This window comes from Heptranchias perlo, unplaced genomic scaffold, assembly GCF_035084215.1.
Source record: "Heptranchias perlo isolate sHepPer1 unplaced genomic scaffold, sHepPer1.hap1 HAP1_SCAFFOLD_50, whole genome shotgun sequence".
Lineage (NCBI taxonomy): Eukaryota > Metazoa > Chordata > Chondrichthyes > Hexanchiformes > Hexanchidae > Heptranchias > Heptranchias perlo.
Genome location: NW_027139516.1, coordinates 8,680,114 through 8,703,416, shown reverse-complemented (window position 1 = coordinate 8,703,416; position 23,303 = coordinate 8,680,114). Strand labels below are relative to the sequence as shown.

The 23,303-nt window shown below is 44.9% G+C and overlaps 6 non-coding genes across 6 annotated transcripts; 4 read left to right on the top strand and 2 right to left on the bottom strand.

Annotated features, from left to right (window-relative positions):
* The first annotated feature begins 6,263 nt into the window (after positions 1–6,263).
* Positions 6,264–6,337, top strand: trnan-guu (transfer RNA asparagine (anticodon GUU)). The gene has a single exon. It is a non-coding gene; the product is annotated as a tRNA-Asn (tRNA).
* A 431-nt stretch (positions 6,338–6,768) lies between these two features.
* trnav-cac (transfer RNA valine (anticodon CAC)) lies at positions 6,769–6,842 on the top strand. Its single transcript has one exon. It is a non-coding gene; the product is annotated as a tRNA-Val (tRNA).
* Positions 6,843–8,962: 2,120 nt separating this feature from the next.
* trnal-cag (transfer RNA leucine (anticodon CAG)) lies at positions 8,963–9,045 on the bottom strand. The gene has a single exon. It is a non-coding gene; the product is annotated as a tRNA-Leu (tRNA).
* Positions 9,046–10,328: 1,283 nt separating this feature from the next.
* trnav-uac (transfer RNA valine (anticodon UAC)) lies at positions 10,329–10,401 on the top strand. The gene has a single exon. It is a non-coding gene; the product is annotated as a tRNA-Val (tRNA).
* Positions 10,402–17,800: 7,399 nt separating this feature from the next.
* On the bottom strand, positions 17,801–17,873 carry trnak-uuu (transfer RNA lysine (anticodon UUU)). Its single transcript has one exon. It is a non-coding gene; the product is annotated as a tRNA-Lys (tRNA).
* Positions 17,874–22,904: 5,031 nt separating this feature from the next.
* trnae-uuc (transfer RNA glutamic acid (anticodon UUC)) lies at positions 22,905–22,976 on the top strand. The gene has a single exon. It is a non-coding gene; the product is annotated as a tRNA-Glu (tRNA).
* The last annotated feature ends 327 nt before the right edge of the window (positions 22,977–23,303 follow it).

Below are 23,303 nucleotides of genomic sequence, written 5' to 3'. Positions count from 1 at the left end.
AAAGGGCTGGTTACTGTCTGAAGGGAGACCCTGATATCATGCTTCCAGTGTGGCTTTGAGCTGCTTTTGTCTCGTTGTGGACGAGATGAGGTATTAATGGGACTGGAGTCGGGGCAGTGACCACAGTCCGGTACTTTAAACGGTGACTTATAGATCCCAGCCCACACATCACCAGATTTATTGTATTTATTTAAACTACTTGTCATGCTGGGCTCGGAAAGAATCACCAGAACTGCTCGACTAACCTTTCTACATCTGTGGAATTCAGCGCTTCGCTCCGCTTCTGTTCTATTTTGTTGGATTATTTACATAACGCATCAAACTCACTGGGGAATCACTGAAATGTAACTCTGTACAGAAACAAATAACAGTGAATTGCCTGGTGCCCAGGAGATCAGGAACATTACTCGCCTTTCGTCCTGTTAACGAGTAAACCGTGTTTAGAGTCCACCGACCCGCTTTGGTTCCATGTGGGGGATTAAACAGAGAAATCGGGAGGGGAGGAGACAGTCAGAGTGACAGAGCGGAGAGTGGCCTCTGATCTTCCAGCTCCACCTCCAGTTCTCTCCATCCGACAGTTTCAAACCGTTTATCGATAATAGAACCGAACCTCAGCGCTCCGCACAAACCCTGACAGACCCGGGCTTCATATTCAAGGATTCCCAAAACCCGAAGCTTTCAAATAAGCCCCGTTACAATGAGAAATCGTTAATATTCCTGCCTAAATACAGTCCATTCAATAACAAGTCAACTCGGCTCCTCCATTTCAGTCTGTTTCCCTGTTCTATCTCCCCACACATCCCCTCCCAGACGGGTTCAGCTTTTTACAAACACCTTATTCCAGCTTATTTGGAGAATCTCATGTGTTGGGGTTTGAGTTATGACGCGGAGTTTCTCCGCCAGTGTTACCGTCTCACAGAGACTCTCGCCCTGAATCTGTGAAATGATTATGACCATGAACTGGGACTGGAGACGAACACATCCCCAGTTAGAGTGAGGCCCGGCCCGGACATCTCATTCTCTCTAATTTATATCAGACAGTATCATGTCCAGCAATAGAGAGAGAGAGAGAGACAGTATCTGTCTTACACTTCCTATCTGTGTACAAATCACGCTCAATAGCAGTATCCACCTTCATATACAGCACCAGAGAGAGAGAGAGGGAGGCAGACACGGTGAGAGAGACAGAGAGAGCGGTGAGACACAGTGACAGACAGACGTTAACCGTATTTGATCCAGACTGACCGGTAAAGTGCCGTTTTATCCAGAAAGATCGCGTTGGAGAGACAGAAGATGCAATCTCATCTCTCACTGATATTGTACAAGGGTCAGAAACACTATTAATCCCACACTCAGGGACAGTACAGAGAGGGACAGAAACAATGGGTCACATTTAACCCTCTAATGCCTGTTGTACTATCTGCAGTTTTACAGCTCAGGGCTGTTCGATATTACTCTCAGTGACCTACAGTTTTACTCGGGTTAAATTAATCTGCGACTGTTGCTGCCTGATATTAGCCCTACACGGTCCCAGCAAATACACCGACTCCCACTTTCCTCCCATGTTTCTCCAGGATTGGTTTGAGAAATCCTCTCTCAGTCACACATTATAGGGGCCATTAATGAAGAGAATCCATTGGCTGATTTCACAGCCGCTCACTTTATCTCTGAAAGGCTCTTTACCATCAAAAGACCCCGAGAGAAACAGCAGGGATGGAAACATCTAGTTTCATAGTTGGAGATTGTAAAGTCGGTCTGGATTCCAGCGTGAGGCACTGGTGGTGTCCCATCTGTTTCCCATTCTGGTGCCTGTTCCTGCACTGCCTGTGGACCCCATTCCCTCTGACCTTTCCCCCAGCCCCACTTCCTTTGCTCAGACTCGGAAAAAATCCAATTGGGGAAAGTTTCCATCGATTTTTGGATTGGGAATTGTGGGCGCCATTCCCTCAGTGAGCGGAAGAAGATGGTTTAAAACAGCCGGGAATGGAGAGATCACGGCCCCCCGGGGGAAGGGAGCAAAGAGCAGCCTCGTTACAGCAGCTCATCGCTTCGGGACCGTGTCCGCAGATGGGCTCAGTGATTGGCATTGGGTCCGGAGGAAGTTCAGGCGGAGTCCGGGGGCTGTTTTTAAGAGGCGGAGTGGATCAGGAACTGGTCCAGGAACATGGAGTGACAGGGGGGAAGGGAGAGGTCATTCTCGGGCTGTGTGTGTACAGGGTGTGTCCAGGGTAAGGGAGAGAGAATGGGAAGGACCTGCTATTAAAATCATTGCTGCTTTCTCTCCCCAAACCAGTAGTGAATGGTCCTCGTTTTGTTCCAGTCTCACCCTGTTTATTGTGATTGGACAGTGAAGAGTGGAAACAGAGCCGGACAGTAAGGATGTGGGGAGTGATACAAAGAGCTGTTTGGTTTCGGTTGAACGGTTAGTGCCATGGGAGAGGGGATTAGAAACATGACCTGTACAAAGGTCCCTGCCCCATCGGGTCGTCCCATTCATGGATCAGTGCAGGGGTTGGGCCCTGTCTGGATGTCATTAAATTGTTGTAAAACAGCCCAACACACCTGGTATGCAGAAGCTGAGTGCTGCAGTACTGCAGTGGAGTCAGACACTGACACTGTTTGTATCACTGGATTGCATTTGTGGATATTCAAAATGATCATTAACAGAGATATTAAACAGATCACTTCTGTATTTTCTACCTCACATGTTCCTGAGTAACAAGAGATAATTTTCTTTCTACAGGCAAACCCTTGAACGATCCAGAATAAATGTGATGCTTCCTCCACCCGAGGCAGAAGGAACAGTGCAGCCAGCTCCTTCTCACACACAGTAAGTATATTATCACTCACAGAGCAAGAGACACAGACAGGTCATCAGTTCCACAGTCTCAGACAGAAGAAGTAGTCAGTCCCACACTGATCACAATTTCCAGAGACACATTTTCAATCCAACAGTCAAGCAGAGTCGGTGAGGCTGACACTGTTCCATTTCCCCCTAACTCAGTCCCGCTGACAGGTAGATAGAAAAATCCCAGTCCAAAATCACACTCTCAGAGTGAAAGGCACTGTGTCAATCTCACAATAGAGCAACATTAGCTACGAATTAAATACCGGATAGAAATCACACATGGTACCCGATTCAAAGGTACAGAATGAATCCCAATAATGTACCCCGAGATTCAAATTGAATACTAGCCCAGAACTCTCACACACATGACTTTAATACATGCAATATCCATTCGAAAAGTGTATCATATGACACAAATTGCATACAAGTCCAAAACTCAGGTAGAGTATCAGATTGAGAAATATTGAAAGATAGTAATGCTGAGAAACAAATTAGATACCTGTTCAGAATGTACTCGTAGAATGAGATTTAAAGATAGAGTATCAATTCTATTAGTGCAGACAGAGATACACATTACATACCAGTCCAAAAATCTCATACAATATTCGACTGAAAGATACGGTATCAATTCCATTTCTACAGACTGATCTACACATTACATACCAATTCAAAAATGTCACCTTATCAGTTTTAAAGATACATTATCATCCACAACAGTACTCACAGAGATACAGATTTAATAGTACTCCAAAAAGCACACAAATAATCTGATTAAAACCTCCAGCATCAAATCCTAAAGTTTGTCCATATTTACCAATTAAACAATAAGTAAAACTACTTGAACATTGAGATATTAAAGCTACAATATTGAACACGATAATATAATCTGAGAGAATAATTACGTACAGATACAGAATGAATCTCACATTCAGAGACAGTACCAGAGACACACAGACACAGAATGAATCCAACTCTCACAGATGCAGAAGGAATCCCAAACTCACATACATTCCAAGAGACTGACAGACAGTTAATCCCACACTCACACACAGTGCCAGAGACTGACAGGTACAGTATGAATCCCACACTGACATGCAGTATGAGTAGCTGCATATATAGGATGAATTCAACTCCCACATACAGTACTGGAGACTGTATATACAGAATGAATCCCACACTCACATGGAGTACCAGGGATTGATAGGTACCGAAAGAATCCCACACTCACACACAGTATGAGAGACTGCATATCAAGAATGAATCACAAACGCTCACACACACTGCTGACAAGATTCAGAATCAATTCCAAACTCACACACAACATCAGAGAGTGACAGGTACAGAATGAATCCCACACTCACACACAGTACCAGAGACTGACAGATACAGAATGAATCCCACACTCACACACAGTACCAGAGTCTGACAGATACAGAATGAATCCCACAGTCAAACACAGCACCAGAGACTGACAGATACAGAATGAATCCTACACTCACACACAGTACCAGGGACTGACAGATACAGAATGAATCCCACACTCACACACAGTACCAGAGACTGACAGATACAGAATGAATCCCACACTCACACACAGTACCAGAGACAGACAGATACAGAATGAATCCCACACTCACACACAGTACCAGAGACTGACAGATACAGAATGAATCCCACACTCACACACAGTACCAGACACTGACAGATACAGAATGAATCCCACCCTCACACACAGTACCAGAGACTGACAGATACAAAATGAATCCCACACTCACACACAGTACCAGAGACTGACAGATACAGAATGAATCCCACATTCACACACAGTACCAGAGACTGACAGATACAGAATGAATCCCACACTCACACACAGTACCAGAGACTGACAGATACAGAATGAATCCCACACTCACACACAGTACCAGACAATGACAGATACAGAATGAATCCCACACTCACATACAGTATCAGAGACTGACAGATACAGAATGAATCCCACACTCACACACAGTACCAGAGACAGACAGATACAGAATGAATCCCACACTCACACACAGTACCAGAGACTGACAGATACAGAATGAATCCCACACTCACACACAGTACCAGAGACAGACAGATACAGAATGAATCCCACACTCACACACAGCACCAGAGTCTGACAAATACAGAATGAATCCCACACTCACACACAGTACCAGAGACTGACAGATACAGAATGAATCCCACACTCACACACAGTACCAGAGACTGACAGATACAGAACGAATCCCACACTCACACACAGTACCAGCATGAAATGGTCCTTATCAAAGTCACAAATGATACTCCATGTGACTACCACCATGAAAAACTATCCCTCCTCATCCTTCTCAAATACAATATCTCACCGTGCTGTTATGCTGTTAGACTAGTTTCCTCTCTCTGCTCTTATTTGGAATGTGTTGCTTTTCCGTCTGACAAAACTAAGAATCATCGTATTATGTTAGTCCACAAGAGGAGATCATTCGGCCCATCGTGCCTGTGCTGGGTCAAACACACGTATTCGTTCAAAATTCGTTCAGAGATAGATTAAGTGCTTTGTTATCAGAAAATTGCCTGAACCCCCACATTCGACAGCTTTCCGCATCGCTGTCAATCACACGGCCTATTTTTGTGTCACCCACAAATTTCTTTATCATGCCCCCGACGTTAAAATCCAAATCGTTAATGTACACCACAAAAAGCAAAGGACTAAGTATCGACCCCTGCGGCACCCCACTGGAAACAGCCTTTCAGCCGCAAAAACACCCGTCGACCATTAACCTTTGCTTCCTGCCACTGAGCCAGTTCTGGATCCAACGAGCCACATTCCCTTGGATCCCATGGGCCTTCACTTTTTTGACCAATCTGCCGTGTGGGAATTTTTCAAAAGCCTTGCTAAAATCCATGCAGACGGCATCAATTGCGCTACCCTCATCGATCCTTCTTGTCAGCTCCTCGAAAAATTCAATCAGGTCAGTCCGACACGACCTCGCCTGAACGCTCAGAATACTTTTTTGTTTTTCGTTCATGGGATGTGGGCGTCGCTGGCGAGGCCAGCATTTATTGCCCATCCATAATTGCCCTTGAGAAGGTGGTGGTGAGCCGCCTTCTTGAACCGCTGCAGTCCGTGTGGCGAAGGTTCTCCCACAGTGCGACTTGGCAACAGACAAAGCACCGGTGGGCGCGCCGGTTGCAGGAGAGCTGGTTGGCGGTGATATCGATGCTTTGAGCGAGACCAGGCCGTTTCCATGTTTCCACAAACAATGTCCCATCCTTTATTTCTGGAAAAGTAACACTGATAATGGTCAATTGCATTCCTGTGGCTGCAACATGGAACTTTGTGTAGGTGACACGCTGCTTTAGTGTATCTTGCAAGAAAAACTGCCAGATGGTCTCTGTGGCGCAATCGGTTAGCGCGTTCGGCTGTTAACCGAAAGGTTGGTGGTTCGAACCCACCCAGGGACGAAAATCACGCCTTTTTCTTCCCACTTTCGAATTCATTGCCTCATTCTGATCGCCCTGAAGCCGGTGCCAGGTTTGAATTCATGATCTGCAGTAACTGGGAGCACTTCAAATGGCTCCGACCTCATTTCAAGTTTTCAAATGTGCGATTTGGCAGCAAGAAAACACTCTGTGAACAATGTCATTTGAGCATGCCTGATTCGCCATAATTTACACTGCCATCAGATATCAGCCACATGCAAAAAAAACAGTGAAATGTTTGTGTGGGCGCGATGCTCTGGGATTCCCTGCCTGACCATCGCCACCGATCCTTCTCTGCAGCCTTCCGAAATACAGCGCAGTAAATGTATCCCTGTGAAATGAGCTCCTGGACAGTAATACGGAAATTATTTTGGCTGAGGGGTTATATCCTTAACACGGCGATTGTGACATCAGCTTTCCGTAGTGTAGTGGTTATCACGTTCGCCTCACACGCGAAAAGTCCCCGGTTCGAAACTGGGCGGAAACGTTTTGAAACCTTGTCCCCATTAAAAATGATTAAATATTTAACGATTCACATCGCTGAATAATGTGAACAAAGTCCATATCTCCCAGCCCTGTTATTGCAGTCCGCTGAGAGCAGGCGATGAATGCCAGCGTGATATTGGGGGTGAAGGCTGTTTCCAATGCTATCTCATTCCCGATGGGATCTGGCGGAGATTTGATTCGCCCTATCTATTCAACCAATATATGAAAAGGTGTTTGAGAAACGTTCATATGCATAATAACATCCAGGATCCTGTCTTCAGAGTGCGTGGCGCAAAGGTCTGACTCCAGATCAAAAGGCTGCGTGTTCACATCACATCGGGTTCACTGTTTCTTTCACCGCTCACATGAGACTGGATAATGCCTGAATGAAGGTTTTAATTGCTTTTTCACAAAAAAAAACAGATGTTTGGTCTAAACCCTGACTCAGCACCGACCCAGTGGCAGGGAGGGGAGCGCCTGATACCCTCATTTATTTCATGCAACAAACTGACACGAACACTGGAATTGATTCAAAATCGACAATTTAAAGGCGACTACCGAAAATTCACTTAGTGCAATTTTGAAATCACGGTTACTATTTATTTAGGTCTGAAAGAAATAACAATAAACATGTCAGTCAGCGCCCGTGGTGAGACGGTGTCGAACTTGTTTACTGCGAAGTTCACCGCTGGACCAAAGCTGACGCCCATAAAGGATGCGAACCCACTCAATGTCAAGGATGAGCACATAACCAACAGGTCCCGTCAACGTCAAACACCTCCTTTCTTGTTCAATGGAGGGAGCAGAGGCGTGTACATCATCAGACGCCAGCAACTTCAAGAAATGGAACAGATAAAGGCACAGATGCAAGTTCCAGATCATTTCAATGCAAAGTTATTCCACTTTATTTAAAGTGCCGTGAGGCTGAAAACGGGTCCCAGATGATTTGCGTTCACTCTTGACGTGTTTTCCAGTTTTGGTCCATCAGGTTTGCAATTCAATTTGTATTGGATATTGAAGGTATTTCAGGATGATTGCACAACATACCATGTGTAAAGCAACCATCTTGATAACTTCAATCATCACACACTCTGCATCGACGCTGCAGAGGCCCCAGCACCCCTTTCAATATTGTTTTTCTTAACTTTTCAAAAGGGAATTGGATAAACGCTTGGATGGAAACTTTTTCAGGGCTATGAGGAAACAGCAGGCGAGTGGGACGAACTGGACAGCACTTTCAGAGAGCTGGCACAGGCACGATGGGCCGAATGGCATCCGAATGGCGCTGTCTTATTCTATGATTCTATTAATAGATCAATTTCCGCCTTTCCCTGAGCCTCCCTCAATGGAGCGCAGTAATCGTGTCCCTGTGAAATAAGCTCCTGAACAGTAATATGGAAATTAGCGTCGCTGAGCTATTTGGAACTCTGGTTCGGCTCCGAACAGGAAATTTCCTCTCTAGCTTTGATTAGTTAATGAATTATCTCCCCCCTTTCGATCTTAAATGTCTTTATATTTTTTTGATCTCTTCTTCTCCTGTCATGCCCACAATATTAGTCTCCCTGGTAAATACTGAAGAAAAGTGATTATTTCATATTTCTGCCATTTCGCTGTCATTGCCTGTGAGTTTGTCGTGTGTATCCCTGCGTGGCCCGATTCCTATCCTAAATTTTCTTTGGCTGTTGATGTGTCTAGAATACTTTGCTTTTTTGATATTCCTTTTTGCCTTTCCAATAGTTCGTTAGACTTCTTTCCCGGTCTTTTCACATTCCCCTCTCTCCTTTATTGTCCAGTGTGGGCCTTTTTCTTTAGTTTCAATTTTGTCCTTATTTCTTGATTCAACCCTGGTGTGTCATTTCTGGCTAGTTGTTTCTTGCTTTGTCGTGGGATATATTTCTCCTGGACTCTATTGATCAGCGTTTTTATTGTTTCCCACTGCTGTTCTATTTCTTTCTCCAGGTCATTAATATGTCAAACATTTCAGCATTCAAAACTTCTCAAGTCACATATCCATGACAAAGCTAGTTGCTTTTGTGGGAGGAGCAAATCAACTTGGAAGAAAAATCAGCTGGAGCCCAATCCACAAATAAAATATTTCCACGTCTTGGTAAAAGTAAGCACTGTCAGAAGTGGGATTCGAACCCACGCCTGGAGAAGAGACGACGACCTGAACGCAGCGCCTTAGACCGCTCGGCCATTCTGACTACCGATATCCTGCTTTATTCTGCATTATTTCTGCACTGTTGGCCAGTGACAGCAGCATAAAAGTTTAAAGTGGTCCTCGCCCAACGTTGGGCTCGAACCCACGGTCTTGAAATTAAGAGTCTCATGTTCTACCAACTGAGCTAACCGGGACTGAGTACTGACAACCGCCTTATCTGTTATTGCAGCAAGCAGGAGAAAAATTCCATTTCAAATGAGGGACAGGTTAAACTATCACTTCGAAAGGCACGGACGAATCAAGGACAGTCAGCATGGATTTGTTCAGGGGAGTTCGTGTCTAAGTAATCTGATTGAATTTTTCGAGGAGATGACAAGGAGGATCGATGAGGGTAGCGCAATTGATGTAGTCTACATGGATTGTAGCAAGGCTTTTGAAAAAATTCCCACATGGCAGATTGGTCGAAAAAGTAAAGGCCCATGGGATCCAAGGGAATGTGGCTTGTTGGATCCAAAATTAGCTCAGTGGTCGAAAGCAAAGGGTAATGGTCAACGGGTGTTTTTGCGGCTGGAAGGCTGTTGCCAGTGGGGTGCCGCAGGGCTCGTTACTTGGTCCTTTGCTTTTTGTGGTATACATTAACGATTTGGACTTAAGCATAGGGGGCATGATTGAGAAATTTGCGGGTGACACAAAAGTAGGCCGTGTGGTTGATAGCGGGGAGGAACGCTGTAGACTGTGGGGGTTCAGGCAATGTTCTGATAAAAAAACACTCAATCTGTCTCTGAACGATTTTTGAACGAATACGTGTGTTTGACCCGGCACAGGCACGAGTGGCCGAATGATCTCCTCTAGCGGACTAACATAATACAATGATACTCAGTGTTGTCAGACGGAAAAGCAACACATTCCAAATAAGAGCAGAGAGATGAAACCAGTCTAACAGCATAACAGCACGGTGAGATATTGTATTTGAGAAGGATGAGGAGGGTTAGTTTATCATAGTGGTAATCACATCGGGCATCATTTGTGACTTTGGTAAGGACCATTTCTTGCTGCGACAGGGGCGGAAACCTAATTGGAGAGATTCAGCCCGGGCGTGGCCCCATCGTGTGCGGTGAGACGGAGGGGGGCGGGTGGAAGCAGCATAAAAGTTTAAAACGGTACTCGCCCAACGTGGGGCTCAAACCCACGACCCTGAGAGTTTTTAAAGATAAGGGGGAGCAGCCACTGTCTGTTTCTCTTGCTGCAATGGAAACAACACATTCCAAGTACGAGCAGAGAGAGCACACCATTCAGTTTCCCATTGTGTTACATACCATGCCATCGGTTTCCGTAGTGTAGCGGTTATCACGTTTGCTTTACACGCGAAAGGTCCCCAGTTCGATCCCGGGCGGAAACATTATGTTGGAACTTGGTCTCCACAAACAGACAGATCGATTTTTTTCTCCTGCCAAAAAGGGAGACAGTGGCTGTTGCCGTATTCTTTGTCACCTTCATATTTTACTTCATTAAACAGATAATTTTGAGTGAGAGAAAACTGATCCACAGTGACGCTCTTTTCAAGTTGTATTCCCTTCTCATCTGGAAGGATATATTGGCTTTGGACAGAGTGGCTTTTGAAAGGAGTTAGTCCGGTGGGATGGACAAACCTTTTCCAATGGTGGGGGACAAGGGAATACGAACCAACCATCCACCAAGTTCTCCCGAATTCTCCGGTTCAATGGGAAACCGGCCAACAAAAGCCCTTTCATTGACCGTGGAGGTTCAGACAATTTTCTGATAACAAAGCGCTCAATCTATTTCCCTATGTTTCCGGATGCTGTCTGCATCTCTGCCCTGTGTTTATCTCACTGTGTGTCCACCTGCAGGGTGGTTTTTGAACGAAGATGTGTGTTTGTCTTCTGTTATTTGCATTAAATAAATGAGGTCATCAGGTGCTTCCCTCCCGGCTGGAGGCAGACTTTCGAGCAGGGTTCTGTTAATTGTGAAGACGCAAAGAAAACTTGAATTACAGAATTGTTCAAACCGGCTCTCAGGGAAAAAACTGTAACCCCGACGTGATTTGAACACACAACCTTCTGATCTGGAGTCAGACGCGCTACCGTTGCTCTACGATGCCTGGATGTTTTAATGGGTGATTGTTTCTATCAATGTTTGTCAAGCACCGCTTTTGAGCTCCGAGATTGGTCGAATGGGTTGGCTTCCAAATCCCCGCCCACTCCCACCGGATGTCAGGCAGCATCAGAAGCATCCTTCACCTGTCAGGGGCAGCATGGCGCTCGCTTCCATCGCCTGCTGTCAGCGGACTGCAGCAAATCCAATGACATTCATCCTGCACCCAGAATTATCACATCACAGGAAAAGGATGTGGGAAACTGCTCAAGTTACAGAACAGGAGGGGAAACTTCTAAAAAACACTTAGACTTTCGGTGTTTAGACTTCGATTAGAACTGCAAAAAAGAACGTGTGAAGATATAAACTGTGGGTGTGATGTTTGTATATGTCGGAAACTGCTCAAAATACATAACAGGACGGGAAACTTCTGAAAAACACGTGGACTTTCGATGTTTGGACTTTGGTGAGAACTGCAAAAGAGAACGTGTGAAAATATAAACTATGGGTGTGATGTTTATATATAAAGTGAATGTTAGCGGATTTCTCCCGTTACTGTCGCAACTATGGGTTGTTAATTCATCAACAATAACTTCCGCTAGATTTTAGCCCGAGTGGTTACAAAATAGCAAGTTTAGTAGATTGACTTGCAACAGAGTTGTACCACAGCTGTCTTCAACATTACATTCAACAGGATTATTATTATAATACAACTGTCTACAGATTACATTAATGTCAAGCAATCAACACAACCTGACCTGTCTGCGAATCCAGATATATCAGACCTGACCTTTGCGGACTGCCTGTGGAAATGGACTTCTGACTGTCCCCTATTGAGAGCTCTAACATTTGAGAAGGGAGCATGCCCTATCTTTATACGATTCGGTTACATTGTTCTGTACGTAAACACCACTGATCTTAACTCATGGTCGTAAACCATCCCACTTTGCTGACTCTCAGAAACCACCAAGGATTGCTTCATGTCTTCGTGTTTATTTAGCCTTTCTCCGTCATCACGTTTTATATGCTTATACTAGGTTAGTACAACCTGGAGATCAGGTGTCCAGGACACCCAAGTTTCTGTGGACATCAACATTTAATAGTTTCTCACCATTTCAAAAATATACTGTTTTTCTGTTCTTCCTACCAAAGTGAATAACCTCACATTTCCCCACATTATGCTCCATCTGCCACCTTCTTGCCCACACACTAAAACTGTCTATATCCCTTTGCAGACTCTTTGTGTCCTCCTCACAGCTTACTTTCCCACCTAGCTTTGTATCATCAGCAAACTTGGATACGTTAAACTCGATCCCTTCATCAAGTCATTAAAAGTCTTCTATAGGTATATAAATAGTAAACAGGTAGTAAGAGGAGGGGTAAGACCGATTAGGGACCAAAAATGAGATCTACACATGAAGGCATAGGGCATTGCTTAGGTACTAAATGAATATTTTGCATCCGTCTTTACCGAGGAAGAAAATGCTGCCTAAATGACAGTAAAAGGGGAGGTAGTTGGGATACTGGATGGGGTGAAAATTGATAAAGAGGAGATACTAGAAAGGCTGGCTGTACTTAAAGTAGATAAGTCACCTGGTCCGAATAGAATGCATCCTAGGTTGCTGAGGGAAGTAAGGGTGTAAATTACAGAGGTCCTGGCCATAACCTTTCAATCCTCCTTAGATACAGGGTTTGGTGCCAGAGAACTGGAGAATTGCAGATTTTACACCCTTGCTCAAAAAAGAGTGAAAGGATAAACGCAGCAATTACAGGCCAGTCAGTTTAACCACGGTAGTGGGAAGCTTTTAGAAATGATAATCCGGGACAAAATCAATTGTCATTTGGACAAGAAAGCCACTGTGGATTTGTTCAAGGCAAATCGTGATTGAGTTTTCTGATTAGTTAACAGAGACGGCTGATGAGGGCAATGTGGTTGATGTTTTGTATATGGCCTTTCAAAAGGCGTTTGATAAAGTGCCACAAAATAGGCTTGTCAAAAGGGGCGATAGTGGCTGCTTGCTTATTCTTTAAAAGCGCTTTCTTTTATTTCACTCAACAGATAACTTTGAGTGAGCGAAAACTGATCCACAGTGACGCTTATTTCAAGTTTATACCCTTTGAATCTGAAAGGATATATTGTCCTTGGAAGGAGTGCAGCACAGATTCACCAGATTGTTACCAGGGTGCGATGCCTTAAATTATGAGAAGATGTTATATAAACTCGGCTTAAAGTCACACAAGTCACACTGCAAAATGTTTTCATTTTTCTTACATACATTAATGACCTGGACTTGGGTGTACAGGGTATAATTTCAAAGTTTGCAGATGGCACGAAACTTGGGAATCGATCAAACAATGTGATGGATACTATCAGACTTCAGGAGGACATAGACAGCCTTGTGAAATGGACTTTATTAATAGGGGCATAGAGTAAAAAAGCAACAAAGTTATGACAAACGTTTACAAAACACTGATTAAGCTGCAGCTGGAGTATTGTGTTCAATTCTGGGCACCGCACTTTAGGAAAGATGTCAAGGCCTTGGAGAGGGTGTAGAGGAGATTTACTAGAATGGTAACAGGGATGAGGGACTTCAGTTATATGGCGAGAATGGAGAAGCTGGGATTATCCCCTTGGAGCAGAGAAGGTTAAGGGGAGATTTGACAGAAGTGTTCAAAATAATGAAAGGTTTTGATAGAGCAAATAAGGAGAAACTGTTTTCAGTGGCAGAAGGGTCGGTAACCAGAGGACACAGATTTCAGGTAATTGGCAAAAGAGCCAGAGGCGACATGAGGGAACATAATTTACACAGCGAGTTGTTATGATCTGGAATGCGCTGCCTGAAAGGCCGGTGGAAGCAGATTCAATAGTAACTTTCAAAAGGGGATTTGATAAATACTTGAAAAGGAAAATAAATTGCAGGGCTTCTGAGGAAAGAGCTTATGGGTGGTGAGACCATTGGATAGCACTTTCAAAGAGCTAGCACAGGCACGATGGGCCGAATGATCTCCTTCTGTTTTGTAACATGTTAAGTGTTGCTGGACGGAGAAGCAACACAATCCAAATCAGAACAGAGACAGGAGAGTAAGTCAGTTCACCATTGTTGTCAATGAAATAGTAGCAGTTTCCGTAGTGTAGCGGTTATCGCGTTTGCTTTAACACACGAAAGGTTCCAGAGCATAAATATTATGTTGAAACTTGCTCTCCATAAAAATCCAGGGAGGAGTTTTTTTCTCCTGCCAAAAAAGGCGACAGTGGCTGCTCCCTTATTATTGAAAAGCTGTATCTTTTACTTCACGAAACTTTGAGTGAGAGAAAACTGATCCTCAGTGATGCTCATTTCAAGTTTTATTCCCTTTTATTCCAAAAGGGTATATTGGTCTTGGAAGGAGCGCAGCCCAGATTTACCAGAACGTTAGCAGGGCTCGAAGGGTTAAATTATGAGCAGCGGTTACACACTTGTATTCCCTGGAATATAGAAGGCTTTTTAGGATTTTGAAAGGTAGATAGACAAAACCTTTCCGCTGGTGAGGGAGTCGAAGACAATATCACAATGTCACAATCTCTGTTTAACGAGTGAAAACGGCCATTCGAATCACTGTGAGTGTCAGAGACGAGTCTCTCGGTTCCGCGTCCTGTACAGTGAATGTCAAAACTTTTAAAAGTTGCAGAAAGTGTCAGGGGTTCAGATACACAAACCTCGAATGGGAATGAGATTTTATCAGAGGTTGCAGCCTTCCCTCCATTCTTTGCCTTTTGCGAGTCACCTGTTCCGGTTTAAATTTACAAACTGGGTGAGTTGGTGATCACGGTGCACCAGACTCAGCGGTCCCGGGTGAGAGAGAGAGAAATCAGCCCGGGCGCGGCCACAATGTGCGCGGTGACACTGCACGGGAGGTCAGGGGGGAGTCAGAGATGGGGTTTGCCCCTGAAAGCAACAGAAACAGTTTAAAAGAGCATTCGCCCAAGGTGGGGCTCGAACCCACGACCCTGAGTTTAAGCGGCTCATGTGCGACCGACTGAGTTGACCGGGCTTGGAAGTTGCAACCACTCTTGTCTGTCGTTTCAGTGAACTCGACCCTGGCTGTCCATATCATTGGCTGTGATTATCTCTGTGTCTCTGTCGACCTGCAGGTTGATATTGAACGAATCCGAGTGTTTGTCTACTGTTTTTAACATTAAATAAAAGAGGGCATCAGACACTTCCCTCACTGACACTGGGGAACAAGTGAGACAGACTTGTTATTGTGAAAACGCAAATGAAGCATTAATTGCGGAATTATACAGACTCATATCAGCGCCAAAAGTAGCTTTACAATATATACACCCCAATAAGTAAATAAATGATACAAATAATACAATAATACATTTGTAAATAACAGAGTCACGAAACCAGAAATGTTATTTGTACCTAATGTAAACACTCCCAGATATATTTGAAAATCTGCCATGGCTTCCCTGGTGGTCTTGTAGTTAGAATTCGGGACTTTCACAGCTGTGGCCTGGGTTCGATTCTCGGTTCGGGAATTTTGCTTTTACAAAAAACAAACGCAAATTTTGTCGAATCATGGCAAATTTACCGCACAGAAGGAGGCCATTCTGCCCATCGCGTCCGCGCCGGCCGAAAATAAGCCACCCAGTCTAATTCCACTTTCCAGCACTCGGTCCGTAGCATTTTACGTTACGCCACTTCAGGTGCATATCCAAGTATTATTTAAATGTAACGAGGGATTCTGCCTCTCCCACCCTTTCAGGCAGTGCGTTCCATACACCCACCACCCTCTGCGTGAAAAAAATTCCCCTCAGCTCCCCTCTAATCCTTCCACCAATCACTTTAAATCTATGCTCCCTGGTTATTGACCTCCCTGCAAAGGTAAATAGGTCCTTCCAATCGCCTCTATCTCGGCCATTCATAATTTTGTACACCTCAATTAAATCACCCCTCAGCCTCCTCCGTTGCAAAGAAATCAACCCCAGCCTATCCAATCTTTCTTCACAGCCAAAATTCTCCAGCCATGGCAACCTCCTCGTAAATCTCCTCTGTACCCTCTTTAGTGCAATTACATCTTTTTTGACCAGTCTGCCAATTGGGACCTTGTCAAAAGCCTTGCTAAAATCCATGTCGACTACATCAAAGTACTCCAGGTGTGTTCTCACCCAAACCCTATTTAATTGCAGCAAGACTTCCTGATACTCCAACCTCCTTGCAATAAGGCCAACATACCATTTTTCTTCCTAATTGCTTGCTGTACCTGCATGTTAACTTTCTGTGATTTGTTTACAAGTTCACCCAACTCCCTCTGAATATCAACATTTATTGGACTCTCACCTTTTGAAAAATATTCTGCTTTTGTATTCTTCCTACCAAAGTGGACAATTTCACATTTTCCCACCTTATACTCCAACTGCCACTTTCTTACCCAATCACTTAACCTGTCCACCTCCCTTTCCGTCCTCCTCACGGCTTACTTTCCCATCTATCTCTTTATCATCAGCAAACTTGGATCCATTAAACTCGGTCCCCTCATCTAAGTCATTAATATAGAATTTGAACAGCAACTGCAATATAAATTGTCCGCCCAGGATCGAAAGCAGGGCCGTTCACGTGTAAAGCGAACTGTTAACCACTACACCACAAAAAAACCGCTGGTGACTGATACCGGACAGAGGGGAACTGACCAGTCATCTCTCTCTGCTCTGATTGGGACAGTTTTACTTCTCTTTAAACAACATCTCTCCTGTCCCACACTAAAATAATGGAATAGAATCATAGAATATTACAGCACAGAAGGAGGCCATTCGGCTGTGTTGCCCTGCCGACTCTTTGAAAGAGCTGTCCAGTTTAGTCCAAAAAACGCAGCCTTTTCCCCGTAAACTTGCAAATCAGTTCTCTTCAAGTGCCTGTCCAATTGCCTTTTGAAAGTTCCTATGAAAGCTGCTTCCACCGCCCTTTCAGGGAGTGGCTACCAGATCGTAACAACCCTCTGTGTGAAAAAAAAATCTCCTCATTTCCCCTCTAGTCCTAAAAGCTCTCAATCCTTCTCCACGGATGCCTTTTTACAAACATTTCATTCATCAAAACCACACAAGCAACACAGGAAAAAGTCTTCATTTTCAAGTAATTAACGTTCCGAAGGAGCTCCCTAATTTCCCTCCCCATACCTTATGAATCAGATCATGCTCGACCGGATCCTTTTCCACATGAACCGGCCTCCCCCCTCAGGAAGTAGCCATTCTGATTCTGTGACTGTGGCCAGCTTTGTTCGGGCAGTTGGTTTGACAGGGACCTCACACCGCACTCTCCTCCAGTATTTTGTTCCACATCCGCAGATTGGGGCCGGGCCTGGACTGATTTTTTTTTCTCTGTCTCACCCGGGGCCGCTGAGTCTCCAACTCAGATCACAAACCAGCTCTCCTGCACCCGATCACCAACTCACCCAGTTTGTAAATTGAAACTGGAGCAAGTGCCTCGTCAGAGAGCAAGAGATGTAGGTGAGGCAGCAACCTCTGACAAAATCTCAGGCTCATCAGAGAGGTTTGTGTATCTGAACCCAAAATTTCCTTCTGCTCCTTTTAAAGTTTTGACCATTGCACACGAGGCGGCACTGACAGAATCGTCTCTTGCACTGACAGTGAAGCAAGCGGAGGGTTCACTCGGGAAAGCAGCGTGAAAGTTTAAAACAGAATTCGCCCAACGTGGGGCTCGAACCCACGACCCTGAGATTAAAAGTCTCATGGTTTACCGACTGAACAAGCCGGGCCTGCTGAAATGGCTCAATTTGGTCTGTTATTGCAGTGAGGCAGCTGCTGGCTCCCCCCGAGGGGCTGAGTTTCGAATCGGAGAAGGATACAGCTCAGAAGCAGGCCATTCGGGCCATCGCGCCCGTGCCTTGTCCGACAGACCATGTACCAGATTCTCCTGAATTCCAAGGTGTGGAACGAAAGCGAACAACAAAATACCTTACATTCGACCGTGGAGGTACAGGCAATTCTCTGTGAAACCGGTGTGTCTATTTCCCGGTGTTTGTCTGTCTCTCTGGCTGTGTTTATCTCTGTGCGTGTGGAGCTGCAGGCTGATTTTGAATTAATAATTGTGTTTGTGTATGTTTCTTGCAATAAATAAATGAGGGAATCAGACGCTTCTCTCCCTGACAGTGGGGAACTCGTGAGGCGAAATTCAGAGCAGGATTCTGTTTATTGTGAAAACGGGATTGTAATAAGGAAGCGGGAATTATCCAGCCTCCTAACAACACTAAGGACAACTGTGACCCCGACGTGATTTAAACACACAACCTTCTAATCTGGAGTCAGACTCGCTACCGTTGCGCTACAAGGTCTGATAGCAAAGATTTGGATGTTTACCTTTTTGAAAGTTTCTCATACACCGTTTCATTTATTTCAGATTATCAAATCCCCTCCCACTCCCACCGGGTGTCAGGCAGCCTCAGAAGCTGCCTTCACCTGTCCGCGGCAGCACGACTGCAGCAAATCCAATTACACACACCCGGCACCCAGAATCATCACATCACAGGAAAGGAACTGCTCAAAATGCACAATAGGGCGGGCAGCATCTGAAAAAACTCTGAGAGTTTCTGTGTGTGGAATTTGTTCAGGACTGCGAACAGGACGGTGTGAAAATTTAAACAATGGATGTGTACAAATGGATGTCATGCTTCTTTACAAAGTGAGTGTTTATGTTATGTGTGCCATTTATAAATTTATTTTAATTATTTTTACAATATGATATATCTTGTTATAAATATATATGATTGCATCTGTGACACTTATAAATACATTTGGGTGTAACTGTGTGGTGGTTATCATTATATCGCTGTGTATCTGTGTTATGTATTTGTGTGTAATAAGAAATAAGACATAGAGAAATAAATATCCAGAAAATACATTGACATTATATACACCCCAATAAGTGAATAAATAATACAGATACATGTAAATACATTTGTAAGCAGCAGTCATGGAAGGCATTTACTTCGAATGGCTTCGGGATGAGCCGGTGGGCGTCAAAACGTGCCGTGGACGGAGACCGGGTTCCTGATTGCGGGAAGAGCAAATCAACTGGGCCGAAAAATCAACTGCAGCTCAAGCAACAAATAAAACAGGAGTCAAAATAACCCATGCCAGAAATGGGATTCGAACCCACGCTTCCAAAGCAGACTGCGACGTAAACGCAGCGCCTTAGTCATCTCGGCCATCCTGACGGATGAACGGTTCCTTCATTCGCCACCTTTTCCACATTGAGAACCCCCCCCCCCCCAACCCCGGAGAAAGTTTCACTCACTCCAGTGCTTGGTGAGATAAATGCTGCTGGAAAGGCTCGGTGAGCGGGATGCAACCTCCCCGGGTTTTCCTGAGCCTATTGTAGTTTTTCCTATTTAATCACGGGAATATCCGCAATCAGCAGCTAAAAAGGGTTAAAAGCTGAATCACAGAGAAAGGGAAATCCACGTTAAATCCGATAATGCTGTAAACAAAACTCGCTGGTGCTCCAGTGGTTAAGATTCGGGACTGTCATCACTATGGTTTGGGTTCGCTTCCCAGTCAGGGAGTCTATTTTTACCAAACAGTTCACTTAATTGCACAAAATAATTCAAGTCAACAAGATCGAGTCTAACCACCTCCCCATGACATTCAACGGCATTGCCATCGCAGAATCCCCCACCATCAACATCCTGGGGGTCACCATTGACCAGAAACTTAACTGGACCAGCCATATAAATACTGTGGCTACAAGAGCAGGTCAGAGGCTGGGTATTCTGCGGCGAGTGACTCACCTCCTGACTCCCAAAAGCCTTTCCACCATCTACAAGGCACAAGTCAGGAGTGTGATGGAATACTCTCCACTAGCCTGGATGAGTGCAGCTCCAACAACACTCAAGAAGCTCGCCACCATGCAAGATAAAGCAGCCCGCTTGATTGGCACCCCATCCACCACCCTAAACATTCACTCCCTTCACCACCGGCGCACTGTGGCTGCAGTGTGCACCATCCACAGGATGCACTGCAGCAACTCGCCAAGGCTTCTCCGACAGCACCTCCCAAACCCGCGACCTCTACCACCTAGAAGGACAAGAGCAGCAGGTACATGGGAACAACACCACCTGCACGTTCCCCTCCAAGTCACACACCATCCCGACTTGGAAATATATCGCCGTTCCTTCATTGTCGCTGGGTCAAAATCCTGGAACTCCCTTCCTAACAGCACTGTGGGAGAAAAGTCACCACACGGACTGCAGCGCTTCAAGAAGGCGGCTCACCACCACCTTCTCAAGGGCAATTAGGGATGGGCAACAAATGCTGGCCTCGCCAGCGACGCCCACATCCCGTGAACGAATTTTAAAAAAGGTGAATCTTTTAATCACCATTAATAAACCCACAACTTTCTGTTTCGCACTGAATGAAATGCTAACAAGTTTGCCGAGTGACTGTCGAAACTACGCTAACTTTTGTAACTTTCATCCCTTCTCATTTTACGCATTGCTTAAAAGTGTTCAGTGTTTATGAGACCAGGAATCTGGAGCAGCCGTTGTTGAATGTGAAAGGATTGCAGCCCAATTTGCACGAGAGAAAGCTCGCCCCTGGAAGTTTGTGAGGAGCAAGTTCCAGCAAATTGTTTCTGACCCGGGATTAAACCGGGAGTTTTTCGTGTGTGACGCCAACATGATAATCATTACACAACGAAAACATCTATTCAGTCCAGCCCAGGTCAGATGGAAGTGTGAAGGGAGAAAGTGAACTGCTGACTCCCACTTCTGGGGGATATCCCAAAGCGCTTCATGGAGGTGTAATCAAAAACATAGAATAATTGAAACACAGGAGGCCATTCGGCCCATCGTGCCTGTGCCAGCTCTTCAAACTAAATGGTGCAATTTTAAAGGGGTTGCAGGAACAGAGCGACCTGGGGGCATACGCACACAAATCTTTGAAGGTGGCAGGACAAGTTGAATAGATTGTAAAAAAAAATATCCGGAATCGTTGACTTTATTAATAGAGGCCTAGAGTACTAAAGCAAGGAACTTATGCTAAACATTTATAAATCACTGGTTAGGCCCCAGCTGGCCACCACACAATTCTGCCCACCACACTTTAGGAAGGATGTCAAGGCCTTGGAGAGGGAGCAGAGTTGATTTACTAGAATGGTGCCAGTGATGAGTGACTTCAGTGAGGTGGAGAGACTGGAGAAGCTGGGGTTGTTCCACTTTGAACAGAGACGGTTAAGGGAGATTTAACAGAGGTGTTCAAAATCATGAACGGTTTTGATGGAATAAATAAGGAGAAAATATTTCCAGTGCCAGAAATGATGGTAACCGGAGGACACAGGTTTAAGGTAATTGGCAACAGAGGTGAGATGAGGAGAATGTTTTTACGCAGCGAGTTGTCATGATCAGGAATGCACTGCCTGAAAGGGTGGTGGAAACAGATTCAAGAAGAACATTCAAAGGGGAACTGGGTAAATCCTTGTAGGGGAAAATTTTGCAGGGCTTTGGGGAAAGGGAAGGGGAGTGGGTCTAATTGGGTAGCTCTTTCAAAAAGTTCGCACAGGCACAATGGGCCGACTGGCCTCCTTCTGTGATGTTTCCATGCTGTGATTCTATGTTATGGAGGATTTTCTGATGCAGTGGATATTCGGGGCAGAGGACCAAGTGGGGATTGAGCTCGACGGCAAGTGTATACAGTTCGTTCAAAGGACTGAAGCCGATGGTTTCATTCTTCCCGTCGCTCAGCAGCACGAAATTACTCGGCCATGCAGGCGACTTTTTTTTGTCTTCATTCATGGGATGTGGGTGTCAATGGCAAGATCAGCATTTATTGCACATCCCTAACTGTTCTTGAGAAGGTGCTGGTGAGTCGCCTTCGTGAACTGCACCTTCCATTGACTGTGTCATTGACATTTTCCGGATAGAGAGAAACTATTTCCGCTGGTTGGGGTTCTAGGACTAGGGGGCACAGTCTAAAAATTAGAGCCAGATCTTTCAGGAGTGAAATTAGAAAACACTTCTGCACACCAAAGGTGATAGAAGTTTGGAACTCTCTTCCGCAAACGGCAATGGATGCTAGCTTAATTGCGAATTTTAAATCTGAGATAGATAGCTTTTTGCCAACCGAAGGTATGAAGGGATGTGGACCAAAGGCAGATATATGGAGTTAGACCACAGATTAGCCATGATCTTATCAAATGGCGGAGCGGGCTGGAGGGGCTTAATGGCCTACTCCTGTACTGATGGTACATTTCCCCAAGTGTCTGTTCTCTCCACAGTTGTTGAATTATCGCCTTGTGTTTCTAGCATATTTTCGTTTAAAGCTCGGTTTGGGGATGAGACGGTGGGCGTCAAAACGTGCCGTGGATGGAGACCGGGTTGGTTATTGCGGGAAGAGCAATTCAACTGCAGCTCAAGCAACAAATGAAATAGGAGTCAAAATAACCACTGTCATAAGCGGGATTTGAACCCACGCCTCCAGCGGAGACCGCAACCTGAACGCAACGCCTAACTCCACTCGGCCATCTTAACCGACAAATAGCTCGTTCACTCGCATTCCTTTCCACACTGAGACCGCCCCGGAGACAGTTTCACTCACTCCAGTGCTTGGTAAGATAAATGCTGCCATAAAGGCTCGGTGAGCGGGATGCTACCTCCCCGGGTTTTCATGGGCCTATTGTGCATTATTCTTATTTAATCACGGAAATATTCGCAATAAGGAACTAAACAGAATTAAAAGCTTAATCACAGAGAAAGGAAAATCCATGTTACATCTGATAATGTTGCAAATAGCGCTCCCTGGTGGTCTAGTGGTTAGGATTTGGCGCTTTCATCGCTGCAGCCCGGGTTCGATTCCCGGTCAGGAAAGCAACTTTTGAACACATTAATCGCCGATAACGTTATTTTGCAGAATGAAAGGCTACTGAGGGAAGTTGTAAAACTTTAATAATTTCTTTTGTGCGATGAACTTTTTATCCCTTCTCATTTTACACACTGTATTTTTAAGGGCTCGGTTTAAAATGTTCAGTGCTCGTGAGAACACGAATTTGTGTTAAATTTAACAGGACCGGCTCTTTCACAGAGAAAAAAAAAATTGCCCCAACATAATGTTTCCACCCTGGAAACTTTCGCGTGTGAGGCGAACATGATAACCACAACACTTCAGAAACCTCTGTTATGATCATCAGCCAGAAG